Consider the following 14700-nt stretch of genomic DNA (forward strand, 5'->3'; position numbering starts at 1 on the left):
GCCTGTATCTACTTAATTTGATAAATATAACTCAGCATTTGTAATGCCTGAAAATTAATCTTAGTTTGTTTATATGTGCTATTTTTGTATGTGAGAATAGGCAAAATAATTTTAACTTTCTCTACATGTCCTACTCAGATTAATACCTGCTCCAAACTCATTGTGTGATATTGGTCAAAATACTTTATATCTGTAGGCCTGTGTGGGCAAATGAACAAACTTAATTAGAATGACCCGAAGGTTTCCTCTACTCTTTAACCTTCGACCATCTATGAATTGCACCTAAGCCCGAACATTTCGATTCTTTAATATTTGCATCACTGCGTCTGTGCATTTTCAGAGCATTAATTTTCACATAAATCTAATGGCCTCTTTAGAGAGCAAGGCCTCATGGCCAAGTGTGCAGTATGATTTCACTTGTGTGGAGCTCAGTTACTCAAATTTGATGATGTTTCATTTGTTTGGTAGTGAATTTTTCATACACTTTTTCATCAAACGGTAAATTGGAAAAAGATGAGTTATAAGATACTTTTGAGTCCTCCCTTGAAACAATCTTGTTTATTTGGATTGAAATGTGATAATATTTCAGGGATTTACATTAAGTTCCTATTAGTCAAGCAGTCATTAAAAATTACTTGGTTCTTAGAAGTCATTTTCTCCTAGCTTATAAACCATTGCTCACTGGTTAACATCTATCCTTGAGGAAGGAGGGAAGATCTCACCAGAGTCCATTCCCTTTTTGGACAAATGTAATTGCTAAAAAGTTCTTTTTGTATTGTGCACAATTCTTTCTTCATGTTAATTTTCTCCCTTTTTGCCTTCTAGAGCAACATAGAATAGTAGCCCTCATTCTTGTATATTATAGCCTTCAAGTTGAGGATCAGAATTATGACTGTCCTTCTATTATCTTTAGCTTTCAAACTGTTATGTTTATATTGTTTTTTGCCTCTACATGGGAACCATACACCCCATCCAGGACAATCCCAGTTTCTTCCTGTTTCCCAGTAATAAGTATTAATGGTACCTCCTTTTATTCTCAAAAATTTGTTAGTTGGGCAATAGGAGATATAGTCACTTTTGTTCTGCAGGTGTCTACATCTCAAAGGTGCTCTATGAGAAAAGAACAAAAATACATAAGAAACATTTATATGTATGACAACTCTTCCTATACGTTTACAAAGAACATTTATTTATTTTTTAATTATTTTAGTTTTTGAGATAGAGTTTCACTCTTATTGCCCAGGCTGGAGTGTGATGGCGCAATTTTGGCTCACCACAACCTTCATCTCCTGGGTTCAAGTGATTCTTCTGCCTCAGCCTCCAGAGTAGCTGGGATTACAGGTGCCCACTGCCATGCCCAGCTAAGTTTTTGTATTTTTTAAAATTATACTTTAAGTTTTAGGGTCTATGTGTAGAACATGCAGGTTTGTTATGTAGGTATACATGTGCCATGGTAGTTTGCTGCATCCAACACTCCATTCATCTAGGTATTTCTCCTAATGTTATCCCTCCCCAGTGCCCCACCCCCCTGCTATCCCTCTCCAAGCCCCTCAACCCTTCAAGAGGCTCCAGTGTATGATGTTCCCCTCCGTGTCCATGTGTTCTAATTGTTCAACATCCACTTATGAGTGAGAACATGTGGTATTTGGTTTTCTGTTCTTGTGTCAGTTTGCTGAGGATGATGGTTTCTAACTTCATCCATGTCCCTGCAAAGGACATGAACTCATCCCTTTTTATGGCTGCATAGTATTCTATGGTGTATATGTGCCACATTTTCTTTATCCAGTCTGTCATTGATGGGAATTTGGGTTGGTTCCAAATCTTTTCTGCTGTAAACAGTGTAGAGATGGGGTTTTACCATGTTGGTCAAACTGGTCTCGAACTTCTGACCTCAGATGATTTACCTACCTCAGCCTCCCAAAGTGTTGGGATTACAGGCATGAGCTTCCCCTGTCCTACAAAGAACATTTGGAGAACATTTCTGCAAGAAGGAAATCTGCTTACCTTTGGTTATCCAACTGCTTCTCAAACTTAAAATCATGGAAATACCAATTGTTCTGTGAACTACAACTTGGATTTCTCTCTTTTAGAAAAATAGCTTAGAAGAATTTTAATTTTAGTTCCAATTATTATTTTTTAAATTCTTAAAGACATTACCCTGAATATTAACCATACTGGCTCTCTATTTTTCTGTCTGCAAAATGAGGGAGTTAGAGGAGGCTTTAGGCTCAACAAGTGGATTAACCTTGGCAATCACTGTAGCAGAAGCTCCTCCCTCATCTTATGTATCAAGTGGCGACTTAGAGTAAGCAGGACATTAGGGATGGCAGGAATTCTCGCACATTAATGAATGACATCATTGCAGCCTGGGAGGACTGACCAGCCATTGTGTGGATGTAGTAGGAAGAGTCTGCAGCTGGAGACTAGGTAGGGGATTTGAAGGAAATCGAAGAGCAATCTCCAAAGTGTAACACTGGAGACAGATCTCCATGGAAACTGTGTTGTGATGACCCTGTGCAGCACTGATTTGATCAGTGTTCCTACGTCCAGGAACATGTCTTTCCTGGCACACCCAGGAAACAAGATGTGCCATCTCCCATCTCCTACAGAGGACAACTACTGATTTGCTATCTTCTAGTCCAAGAATAGCTGCATTAACCATAACACAGAAATGAGAAAGAGACTTCCTCTAGAACACCAGATAAGATTTAAATCAATTTTTTTAAACACCACTAATTTAATTTTGATTATCAATTGGGTACATTGAATTGAAGTGCAATCTCATTTATAATTAAAAAAAAGGCCAACACAATTGCTGTTCAATATGCATCACCATTTTAAGGCCTAAGCAGCCCTAGAGAGTCAATCATAAAATGATATGCTGAGGATTACATTTTTAATTCTCTTTTCAACTGCACTAATAGAAATCACTTTGGCAATAAATTTCTTGGATTTACATAATGACAGAGCATGACAAGATTAGTTATCATCTTTAACTATTGAGTTTTCTGTCATGATGCTCGTCATCGCATCTGTATATACACCCTTTGCAAAGCCATGGTGACATCAGATGCATACATTTTCTAAACCGAAGAAATAAACACCTTCCTGGGCCATGTAGTGCCTTTTGTTTTTTACAGTGTAAATTTACAGGTAAATTTATAATTTACCAATCCCATTATAAATGACTAAACAATATTTCGAGATTTAAAAGGGCCATTACACAAAGATGTCTTAAAGCAAGCATTTTCTTTAAAATTGGCGTACAGGCTTTTAAGTTGGCATGTACATACTGCCCTCTGTCTACAAAATTCAAGAAAAATAATTTTCTGCCATAAGTTGTTGTTCTTCTGTGATAAGAACAGGCTGTTATAAATATGTATGTTCTATAATGTATTGGACTTTTCTTTCTAGGGTAACAGAAGAGAGCGTTTTCAATCTAAGAATACGTGTTGTTTCTAAAGATCACTCATGCCTAGGGTTTTTGGCACTCAACATATTCTGTTATAAAAGCAGAGTTATATAAATAGTAATCAGGTTCTCAGTAATTTTATTGATTTCTTGACTGGGCTATGTGTTTGGTTGTGACAAGGATGAAGAAGGGAGACCACTTAAATAGCTGAACTAGAATGCTCAGGACAAGTCTGCGTTTCCTGTCTTAAGAGTGGGGGACCATGAAGTTTATTAGAGTGTCAAAAAATCGGTGTTTTAAAACATGGAATTTAAGCCTCCCACCTGTCGCCTCTATTTCCTTCCCTTTTTTGCCACTCTTAAGGGGTGCCTCCCACCTGTGGTAGCACACCAGGTTGTGCCTGTCACTACAAAGTCGTGAGTGGGAGGGAGATGTTAACCATCTAGATCTTAATTCAGTCTATTGGGATCCAAATGTCTGTATTCTTAACCCATGCCTCCACTTCAAAGAAATCCTTAAAGAGTATCAAACCTAAACAACAGTTTTCAACCTACTTAATTATCATGGACCCTTGGGGAACTTTTAACACAGAAATCTCCAGAGCTTCCCTCCTGGAGGTTTTGATTTCCCAGGGCTACAGTGGGGCCTGGACATTTGTCTGTCCCCAGGAGCCTCTAATAAGTGGTCAGGTGGGGAAACCAATCATCAGAACAATGGAATCTCTTCCCTGCTAATTAGAAATTCTGTTTCCTCAAATCAGTTAAACTTAAGGAAAAAAATGCAAATTAAATGTATTCACATAAATTGGGAATAAAAATAATAAGTGATTTTTTTTATGCTTCTTAAAGTAATTTCACTTTATCACATTTCTTCTTCCTCACAGAGAAAAGTTGGGTGGGGATATTATAATTTTTTTAAGGAAACTGATCTCAAAAAATGAAGGATACTTTATTTTTCATAAGAGAATACCTGTTACCCTAAATATATCACCAATAGCAAATCTTCCTTAGCAGAAATGGGTATAAATAAATCTCCAAAGCATCAGCAATGAGAAGAATCGTAGATAGGTCAGTTAAATATTCATGCTGGTTGAGTGATGCTTCTTTTGGTCAAAGGGATGCCTAGAGTTTAGCTGGCCTGAAGAATGTTCCTCTGAGGGAAAACCCTCTTAAATTGTTTCTAATAGACACCATTTCTTCCCTTCTTAAACTTCTAAATCTAAAATGTCTTTATCAAAGCTCCCACTGTAGAATCAGTGAGGACAGGAGACAAGGAGAGGGATGAGGTCAGCAGCAGCAAATCATATATTTTAATTAAGCTGCTTATAACTCTGCCTATATTCCCACTTACTACATGTTTTAATGGTTTTATTGTTCTGGCACAGGTGTGAGCAAGACCAGTCTTAGGCATAGGTGCAGTAGACAACCACTGATTTATTCAGCCGGTATGTACCGGCTATCCTCCTTATGCCAGGCTCTCCTTTTGCCACAGGGGCAACAAAGATGAAAAGAAATACTCCTGCCCACAGTGCTTAATTTAGAGGGGAGGCAGACAGTGTCTGTCTGTCTCTCTGACTCACACCCACACACACACACACACACACACACACACACACATCAAGCTACAATTAGTTACTGTGGCAGAATTATCCTTAAGCTCAGATCTGGTGGCTAAAACAGGAGTTTGTTCATCCAATAAGTGAGGAACTTTTCACAAGGTTTTAGGGACAAGGCAACATGAGCACTGTTTGAGGAGAACAGGACCACATGACAGCCTCCAGAAAGTACAAGTAGTGTAGCAAGTACTGTCCAAGGGGCAGGGCCAAATGTTAAAGTTAACATGGCAGGCAGATCATGAAAGATCCTGTCCACCTTGCTGAAGAGTTTAAATGTTTATGCTCTTGGCAATAGAAAATAGTTGAAGATTTTTCAGCTGAGAAGTTAGAAGGATCACTGGCTGTCACTGAGGAAGGTGGAAGTGGGCGTAGGAAGAAGGGAGTTGTAAGAGATCATTATAGAGTACAATTTGTGGAACCTTGATTAGACTGATGGATTGGATGGATGTATAAATGGATTGGATTGGATAAATGGATGGGTGGGTGGATTGAATGGATGGATGGATGGATGGGTGGGTTGGTAGTGGGTGGACTGGATGGATGGATTGGATAGATAGTGAGGAAGAATCAAGGCTGACTCCCCATTTTCTGGCATGACCACCTGGAATATTTGAACACCATTCACCACATGTACAGAGTGGGTAATGCCTTTGAAGAGGTCATAATAATAAATACTCATCAAATCAGACAATGACACATAATTTTCTTTAGCACACTGAAGAAGGTATAATGTTCATTGTAAACTGTGCATGAAAATGCCATGATTATTTAACTATATTTTGAAATCCAAAAACTATAAAGGGAGTAACCATTTTGTGCTGATCTCCTTTAAAGAGGCTTTTTACAGACAAATAGAAATTATGCTATATATTTATTTTAAATAGATTCTGACACAAACTTTTATAGTAGCAGAATAGAAAGTGAAATACATAGAGGACATATCTGGCAACCAAATTGATCATTATGCCAGCTTATATTTTTCACTGATCTTTTCTGCATTTCCATTAATTCTTATAGTCTCTTGTGCTTAGAGTGTTTCAAAAGTTAAATCATCATTTTCAATGAAATAGAAAATGGAAGTCGAATATTTTTGCTTCAAATATTTCATATCCTAAATATACCAACTCCTTAAGTTATGAATTGGATTGTAGTTTCATTTTCTAAAGAAAGTCCTCAGTAGGGTTTAAATCAGACCAAACTGAAATCATGTGTAGATTTAAAAAGTGAAACGGAGATAATATTTCACATTGGTTTAGAATAACAAGTTGTGGCCTTAGAAATAACAAATGAAGACATCTGGTAAGACACTTTAAAATAATAGTGAATTGATATGTCTTGTTAAAACAATCCTTCAGTGTGGGGAATTTGACTGTGTTAGGTCACAGAATGAGCAATAGGGTGAATTTAAATTTTTTTACCCTTGCTTATCACTAAGGAAATTCCCAACTTTGTCTACCAGGAGCTTTTAAAATGTTTCTATTTATAATTTAGTGAATGTTTGCTGACCATCCATTGCATACAGGCTATGTGCGAGGCTTTAGATACCAAGGTGGAAAGGACCTAGTTTCTGTTGACATAGCTCCTAGATCAGTAATGGAAGCAGATGTGTAAGCCAATAAATTATAAAACAACATGATAAGTTTCTGATCAGTAAAAACAGGTATAAAGCAAACAGAGTCTGAGAAGGAAGGAATTGACTCTGCAAGAGGGAAGGCATGGTTGGTAAAGGTACCTAGAAGAGGTAGCATTGGAGTCGAATAACAAAGGATGCGTCTGGAGGGTGATGGCCAGTGGAGGGTATTTGAGATAAGCTGCACAGCATGGGCAGCTGCACCAAGAGTGGGGTTTCAAGAGATAAGCTTCCTGACTTTTGGACCCTACTGCTGCAGATTCTGCTTCTATTGTTCTGAGGGGGACCCCAAGAATCTACATATTTGACAAGCACCCTGGGTGACTCTTAGGCTGAGCTTAATCTAACTGAGTGCTTTAAATTTCTTGAGTAGAGATTGTTTTACTTATCACTATTCTTACTACCTTACACATACCTGGCACATGGTAAGTGATCAATAAATGAGTGTTGAGGAAAATGATCACCGGCCAGACATTTGAGTCAGAAGAGATGCTCTGTTTCTTAAGTACTTCCTGCTTTGGCTCTGAGTAAGCAAGTTAACTGTCTCCCAGTCTTCTGCTTTGAGAAAGTAGAATAATTTACTGTCATAAAGACATAAATTAGGAAAGTACATTTTTGGTAGAAGGGTACTAGGTTATTTTTAGTCGAAGAAAAATAGTCTGCTGGTCTCTTTTTTATCTTTTCTTGCTGAAAAGTTTATAACAAGGATAAGAGAAGCGGCGATGAAAGTAATGTCATTGTTTTGAGTATGTAATGTTCACTCATCATGCTTTAGACACCGTTTGTTCTAGATTTAATAATCTGCTGATGTAGTCCTAGGAGTATAGAGATGAAAAAGATGTAGCCCCTTTCCTCAACGAGTTCCCCACCTAGAAGTGAAGACACGCAAGCAAAACTCATTTCTCTGCATGGTGGAGTACTAGGAATTCAAAATAAGTGCTGAGCCTTGGACCAAGAACTTTCCAAATGTTATTGTCTCATTTTATCCTAACAGCTTATAAGACAAGTATTTTATAGATAATGAAGCTGTCATTTAAGAAGAAAGTGATTCACCCCAGGTCACATAGAAGGGGCAAGCCCATAATTTGACCTCAATTCCATAAAGTTCCAGCCACAAACATTATTTTTACTCACTGCATTTCATCAGCATATTCTCCATTTGCTTGTGTTTGGCTTCATTTAATGTTTATGCCAAAAATTGTGAAATGTGTGTGTGTGTGTGTGTGTGTGTGAGAGAGAGAGAGAGAGAGAGAGATTCACTAAGATCTTTACAAAGATGTATTAACATCTTTTTTTTTTTTTTTGAGACGGAGTTTCGCGCTTGTTACCCAGGCTGGAGTGCAACGGCACGATCTCGGCTCACCGCAACCTCCGCCTCCTGAGTTCAGGCAATTCTCCTGCCTCAGCCTCCCAAGTAGCTGGGATTACAGGCACACGCCACCATGCCCAGCTAATTTTTTGTATTTTTAGTAGAGACGGGGTTTCACCATGTTGACCAGGATGGTCTCGATCTCTTGACCTTGTGATCCACCCGCCTCGGCCTCCCAAAGTGCTGGGATTACAGGCTTGAGCCACCGCGCCCGGCCATATTAACATCTTAAATTCCCTCAAAATGAAGCTCAAAACTGAAAGATATTTCAGAGGAAACAGAAAATCTGTGTCTTGTGAACACACTATCTGGCTCCACAAGTCATTTAACATTCCTATACAAACATCCTAACTTGTTTCGTGCTGAAAATCAGGGATTTTCCATTTTCCCAATTCTTATGAGTCTTGAGAATATTAGGTTTTATGCATAAATTATATCTATTACCTCTGATCGAAAGTACCATACTTTTGTATAATCATTTACTAATATAAAATATTTTCCAGTTCATAAGTACCAAGCTTAACTTAAAATATGGATGTAATAAATTGTGATCAGAAGTCAAACTTCTTGGAAACAATGCATTTCATTTCATGTTAAGCAAGAAATGTATAGGATTGTATTATATTTTAAGATTTGATAGCAGCCATGGTTTTTTTTTAAAAAACTTGTTACTTTTTTACACCTTGTCACTACATAAAAAGTAAACTATAGTTCTTGGATAGCTGAATTCAGCTTATTTTTCACTGTGTGGTAGTTTTGCATGAATATTTGTTTTTACTGATGAGAATCCTAAACCATTTGAGATTTCTTTTCTACCAGCTAAATGATCTAGATGTGATCTACTCATTTAGGATCTGTGACCCAGAGTGTTTGCACAGCTTGGCAAGGAATTGTTTGGATGTTCTCAAACTCAGTCCAACGGTATTATTAGTCTTATTTTCTCATGTAGATCTAATTGTGGCACACTCAGATAGGCCAATTCTGAGTTTCAAAAGAATATTGTTGGTAGGTAGATTTTAGTTTCTCAATTGTGCACTCATGCCCTTGGATTTACAGTTATTTCTTTCATAAGATGCATAAATTAACCAAGGACTGGATTGGTCTATACTCAATTATTCTACCAAGAAAAATCCCAAAGTTGCATATAAATATCTGCCATATTTTGGGATTTTAATATCTAAGAGCACAATGAATTTTGCTTTATTGATATATGTCAAAGCATAGGCAAAATTCATTTTCTTGATGTCAAAACCTTTTGTTGATCTATGGTAAGAAATAAATTGACCATGTTCAGAAAACTTTCTTGATGATTTAATTATGCTCATAAATTTTTAAAGATCTTTAATTATTTGTACAAATTTACAAAATTATATTTCCCAGAGACATAAATTTACTGATGACAACTGACAGCATCAATTATGAATTCATTTTTAAGAGGTTTGTTTTTCCTTTTTAAATGGATGCTTTTAGGGATAACCTTTATTAAAATCCCACAGTCTCATTATTTTGTATTAAGTACATTAAATAACCAAACATTCTGAAAAGACTTCTAATAGCAAGAATCTAAGCAAGCAAGCTCTAAATCACATTATCCATCTGAGCTCTAAATCAATACCAAAAGCTATTTCTATATTGCTCTTGTAAATTGTATCACCATATCTGAAGAATGAAGGAAAAGAACTCCTCTATAAAGTCACAACCAGATTGCCTGAAGACAAATCTACCATATCTCAGCCAAACACACCATATTATCTAGTATTTTTAGAAACACTATGCTTTGTACTATTATCATATACTACGTGAAGTGATCCAGAAAGGCAGAAGCTTGTGGAAGATTCCTCTATAAAAGCATTTCAGAGATATTCAAACTCATTCATATATTGTATCTCTTCCCCTTAAGAGGCCTTAGCCTGAATTGCGATATGTGGTTTTATTTTTTTTAAAGAATTGCATGAATATTTTAAATGCAATTTGGCATACTGTGTTATTGATCTTGCATTATTTATGTTCAGATTCTCTTTAATCATAGAGGTCTGGCAAAGTGCATGATGGGCGGGGGAGCTGAATTTCTTCTTTGCATTTAGAGTCATTAACTCAGGGGTTATAGCAACAGTAAATTCTCAAGGAAAGTGAATTGGTTTCCTGCATTTTGTTTGTGGATGTGAGAAAGTTAATACAAAGATCTGAAGCAGATCAATCAAGTTTGGAAATACCAGATTCAAATATTTTAGCAAATAAATATTAACTTATCTCAAGAATAAGACATTTTCAAGACACAAAAGAAGCACAATGGCTGACCTTCTTGTTTCCAATAAAAAGGAAAACCATAGAGTACTTCTCAGTTGAAAATGGTTTAGACAATGAAGCTCCACTTACTTTTTTTTAAGAGACTATTTATTATTGTAAGAGTTCCCCTAGCTAGTTTATAATCTCCCAAAGAGCAGGGTGCATTTTGTTTATTTTATTGAACTATTTCTCTTCTCTCAAGACATAATTCAGCCCTCTTCTACTTTTAAGGACACTCTGGAGAGGTGAAACATAAATCCTCACGTCTTATGTGTGGGTTACAGGTGGTAGCTCCTTTCCAGTGAACACAGTATGAAAGCGGAGAGGAAGAGGAACTTTACTGCAGAGCAACCTGACAAACATTGCCTTAGCCAGATGATCACCGGAAGTGAAAAGTCAGGTTTATAGTATGTATCCTTCATATGATGTGATGAGAATGGTGTTTCCTTAGTTTCCTTGCCAATAACACATAATTCCAGTCTGATCATGAGAAAAACATCAGATGAATCCTGTAAGGGATATTCTACAATATACCTGACTAGCTAAGGTCTGGGTAAATAGTAGGTGTTCAAAAAATAGCAGCTTTCTATAAACGAATGGATCCCCTTTTATTAAATATTCTGTTAATCTAAGTCGTTTCCTTCTGCACTTGTGCTACTGAATTGTTAGACTTAGGTGAGTACTGACATTTACACTTTTTAGTTTCATGTTTTTATATGTTCACAATCTCTCATCAGAAATCCTTAAGGCACATGGATTCTCTTAGACTATCAGCCTTTAAAAGGTAACACAGTGTCCCTTCCCTATGTTCCCCTTAATGTGACATACATAGGCTCCCCACTGCCCAAGCTTAGGAACCACTCCCTATCATCAGACTGTTAACATGGATGCAATGAAACAGATAAATATTTACAGTAAGTAGGACAAATAAAGATTTTATAACCTCTTGTCAGCTCAGATCCGGTTTTGCCACGAAAAGGATGAAAAACAACTTTTGAGTTTTGGGTGTTTTGGTTTGGAACCCGTGGATAAGGGATTCCTTTTAGTCAATCCTTATGCCACTCTGGTGAGATCATTCTGAATTCTGAGTCTGTTAACCCAACAGTACATGAGTGTTCCCTTTTCATAAGTGTACTTTTGAAGTTTTCTTTGAAGTCACTGATAAAAACATGCTGAGCAAAAACATTTTCTTTCTCATAGATCTTGAGATGTTGTGTTTTTATTTATTTAGAAAAGTTATTTGTCCCTGAATAGGATGAACAACCACTTGGATGAGCACTGAAGTTTGTTTCAAAATGCCTTACTTTGAGTATTTATTTTTCTGTGCCATATAGTAAAGGCTCTGGGAGCTTTTATCTTATTTTTTTCTAATTCATAATGGTATACTGTCTTTTACATTAATTTCCTCTGACTATAAAAATCGTGTCACATGGTAATATTTATAAGAGATAATATATCAGATAGCTTAGAAATTATGTTTCATCTGTCAGCATCTTCACAAAAATGTTTTTTTAAAAAAATATCATTTTTTGCCAGTAGAGGGAGTCAACCACAACTAAATGTACTTTAGGGCATTTAAACAAAAAGTAAATATAAACTTTAATTTGTGGATTTAAAAATGTATAAGCATATAATTTTTAACTATATACATATAATTTAAACATACATATAACCTAACGTCATGTATTTTCACCATGGATGACCACAAAATTAGTCTGGTTGCATAAACATATTCATCTATAGTCTTCTCTTTTTCTACCTGACATCATGTTTTAATTTTTCTACCTGGGCCTGAACTAAGAATATAAGATACAAATTAAAATTTCCTAGTAGAACTTAAAAGTAAACTAACAAAATATAAATTCTAGTATCGTAAACTTTGCCATCACCCTGAATTAACAGCCTAAAAGACATTCTTCATTAGATATCTCAAGTTTAAACATGACATTTTAGAGAGAGATTAGGATTTCTTTTTCTTTTTTAAAAAGTTTTTATTAGCTTTAATTTGCTACATCTGATTCCTTGTGGAGCTGTGTCTGTTTATCAGTTATAGATGTAAAAAAGCATTATGAACAACCTCATTACCTTCTACCTACTGTGTGCATATGCCGTGCATCCCGTGTGTCTCAGGAGACATTCCAGTTACATTGGAGACCATTGAGATTTTATGGGCCAGTTCACTTGGAATATTCAAAAGGTATTAACAGCATTATTAGAGTAGAGACTGTTATGCAAATGCCTATTTCTTCTATTTCTTTTAAATAGTTGTTAACCTCTCCCAGGCAAGGTGGACCCTTGACTAACATTCAGTACTTTGCATGATTAGAATAGTCCTACCTGTCTTATATTTTTTAACATCCTGATAGTATACTATTTCAAGTGTACTTTTAATGGCATTCATCGTTTCTTTTTTATTCTTCAGGGAAAACAGTAATATTTAACATTTTTTAACTGATGGAGGCTTGTTATATGAAAATGTATGGGTTTTCAGTACACAGTATTACAGGGCATTGAAAAGAATGCTAGAAATGGTTGAATTACGAAGACTTTCACCAACATCCAACTTTGTAAAAGATGAATAAGCAGGAATATGTGGAGGGAGGGGGCTGTCACCATCTTTTCCCCCTCATGCAACAAATCTTACCTCTTTTAAAAAGAAGTGTTACTTGAAGTGCTGGGAGAGACCGAGGACATTAAGGGTCTCTAAATAGCTCAGCACAGGTTTTCCACGTTTTTTTTCTATCAGTGATTGGCACAGACAGTTAAATCATAAGGTCTAATTACTCCTACTCTGAGAAAAAGGATTGTGTTTATAATTTAAAGCATACCTTAGAGACTCAATGTAAGCAAGGTTTTATTCATGCTGCTTACTTACATGGTATGTTTTAACCTGTCAAAATAAGTGTGTAAATCAGCAGTAATAATAAATAATTACTTAGATATCAGTATCCAAAGGCCAATTATGGGAAGCTCTCATAGAAACAGCTACAACTTAGAAGACTTGAAGTTTCTAATTTTGAAATTTTCTAAGAATATGTGGACTTTGGGGACAGAGTAAAAGGTTACAGGGTGACCATAACTTGGACAGCTTTATGCATAGGGAGCCAGCTTGCAAGTTGAAAAGTGGCTAAGTTTGTTTTTGTTTTTCCCCTACTAAAGAATACTTTTTAAAATTCTTAAATAGATTTTTGTCTGTTCAAATGTAAGTGGTAGTAATTATTTTCTTTTATTCCTTTCTTTTAAAAACAAAAATGGGATGCATGTGCAGAATGTGCAGGTTTGTTACATAGGTATATGTGTGCCATGATGGTTTGCTGCACCTATTGACCCATTCTCTAAGTTCCCTCCCCTCATCTCCACTCCCCATCCCCACACCAGGCCCTCATATATGTTCTTCCCCTCTCAGTGTTCATGTGTTCTCAATGTTCAACTCCACTTTTGAGCAAGAACATGTATCTGGTTTTCTTTTCCTGTGTTAGTTTGCTGAGGATGATGGCTTCCAGCTTCATCCATTTCACTGCAACAGACATTAGCTCATTCCTTTTCATGGCTGCATAGTATTCCATGGTGTACATGTACCACATTTTCTTTATCCAGTCTATCATTGATGGGCATTTTGGTTGGTTTCATGTCTTTGCTTTTGTGAATAGTGCTGCAGTAAACATACATGCATGTGTCTTTAGAGTAAAATGATTTATATTCCTTTGAGTATGTACCCAGTAATGAGATTGCTGGGTCAAATGATATTTCTGATTCTAGATCCTTGAGGAATCACCATACTATCTTTTTCAATGGTTGAACTAATTTCCATTTCCACCAACAGTGTAAAGGTGTTCCTATTTCTCCACAGCCTCACCAGCATCTGTTGTTTCCTGATTTGGTATCTTATTGTGGTTTTGATTTGCATTTCTCTGATGATCAGTGATGTTGAGTATTTTCTTATATGTCTGTTGGCTGCATGACTGTCTTCCTATGAGAAGTGTCTGTTCATTTGCCCACTTTTTGATGGTGGTGTTTGTCTTTTTCTTATAACTATGTTTAAGTTCCTTGTAAATTCTGTATATTAGACCTTTGTCAGATGGGTATATTGCAATAATTTTCTCTCATTCTGATGGTTGCCTCTTCACTCTGATGCTTGTTTCTTTTGCTGTGCAGACACTCTTTAGTTTAATTAGATTCCATTTGCCAATTTTGGTTTTTGTTGTAATTGCTTTTGGTGTTTCTGTTGTGAAGTCTTTGCCCATGCCTGTGTCCTGAATGGTATTGCCTAGGTTTCTTCTAGGGTTTTTATGGTTTTGGGTTTTAAGTTTTTAATCCATCCTGAGTTAATTTTTTTATAAAGTGTAAGGAAGGGGTCCAGTTTCAGTTTTCTGCATTCTTAGCCAGTT

The 14700-nt window shown here is 36.3% G+C and overlaps 1 protein-coding gene across 16 annotated transcripts in view; it reads left to right on the forward strand.

The window, feature by feature from the left end:
* Positions 1–14700, forward strand: part of GRIP1 (glutamate receptor interacting protein 1) — a 726295-nt gene that overhangs the window by 354225 nt on the left and 357370 nt on the right. The gene's annotated exons all lie outside the window — the stretch shown is intronic.

The sequence above is a fragment of the Callithrix jacchus genome, chromosome 9, assembly GCF_049354715.1.
Source record: "Callithrix jacchus isolate 240 chromosome 9, calJac240_pri, whole genome shotgun sequence".
NCBI classification, from domain to species: domain Eukaryota; kingdom Metazoa; phylum Chordata; class Mammalia; order Primates; family Cebidae; genus Callithrix; species Callithrix jacchus.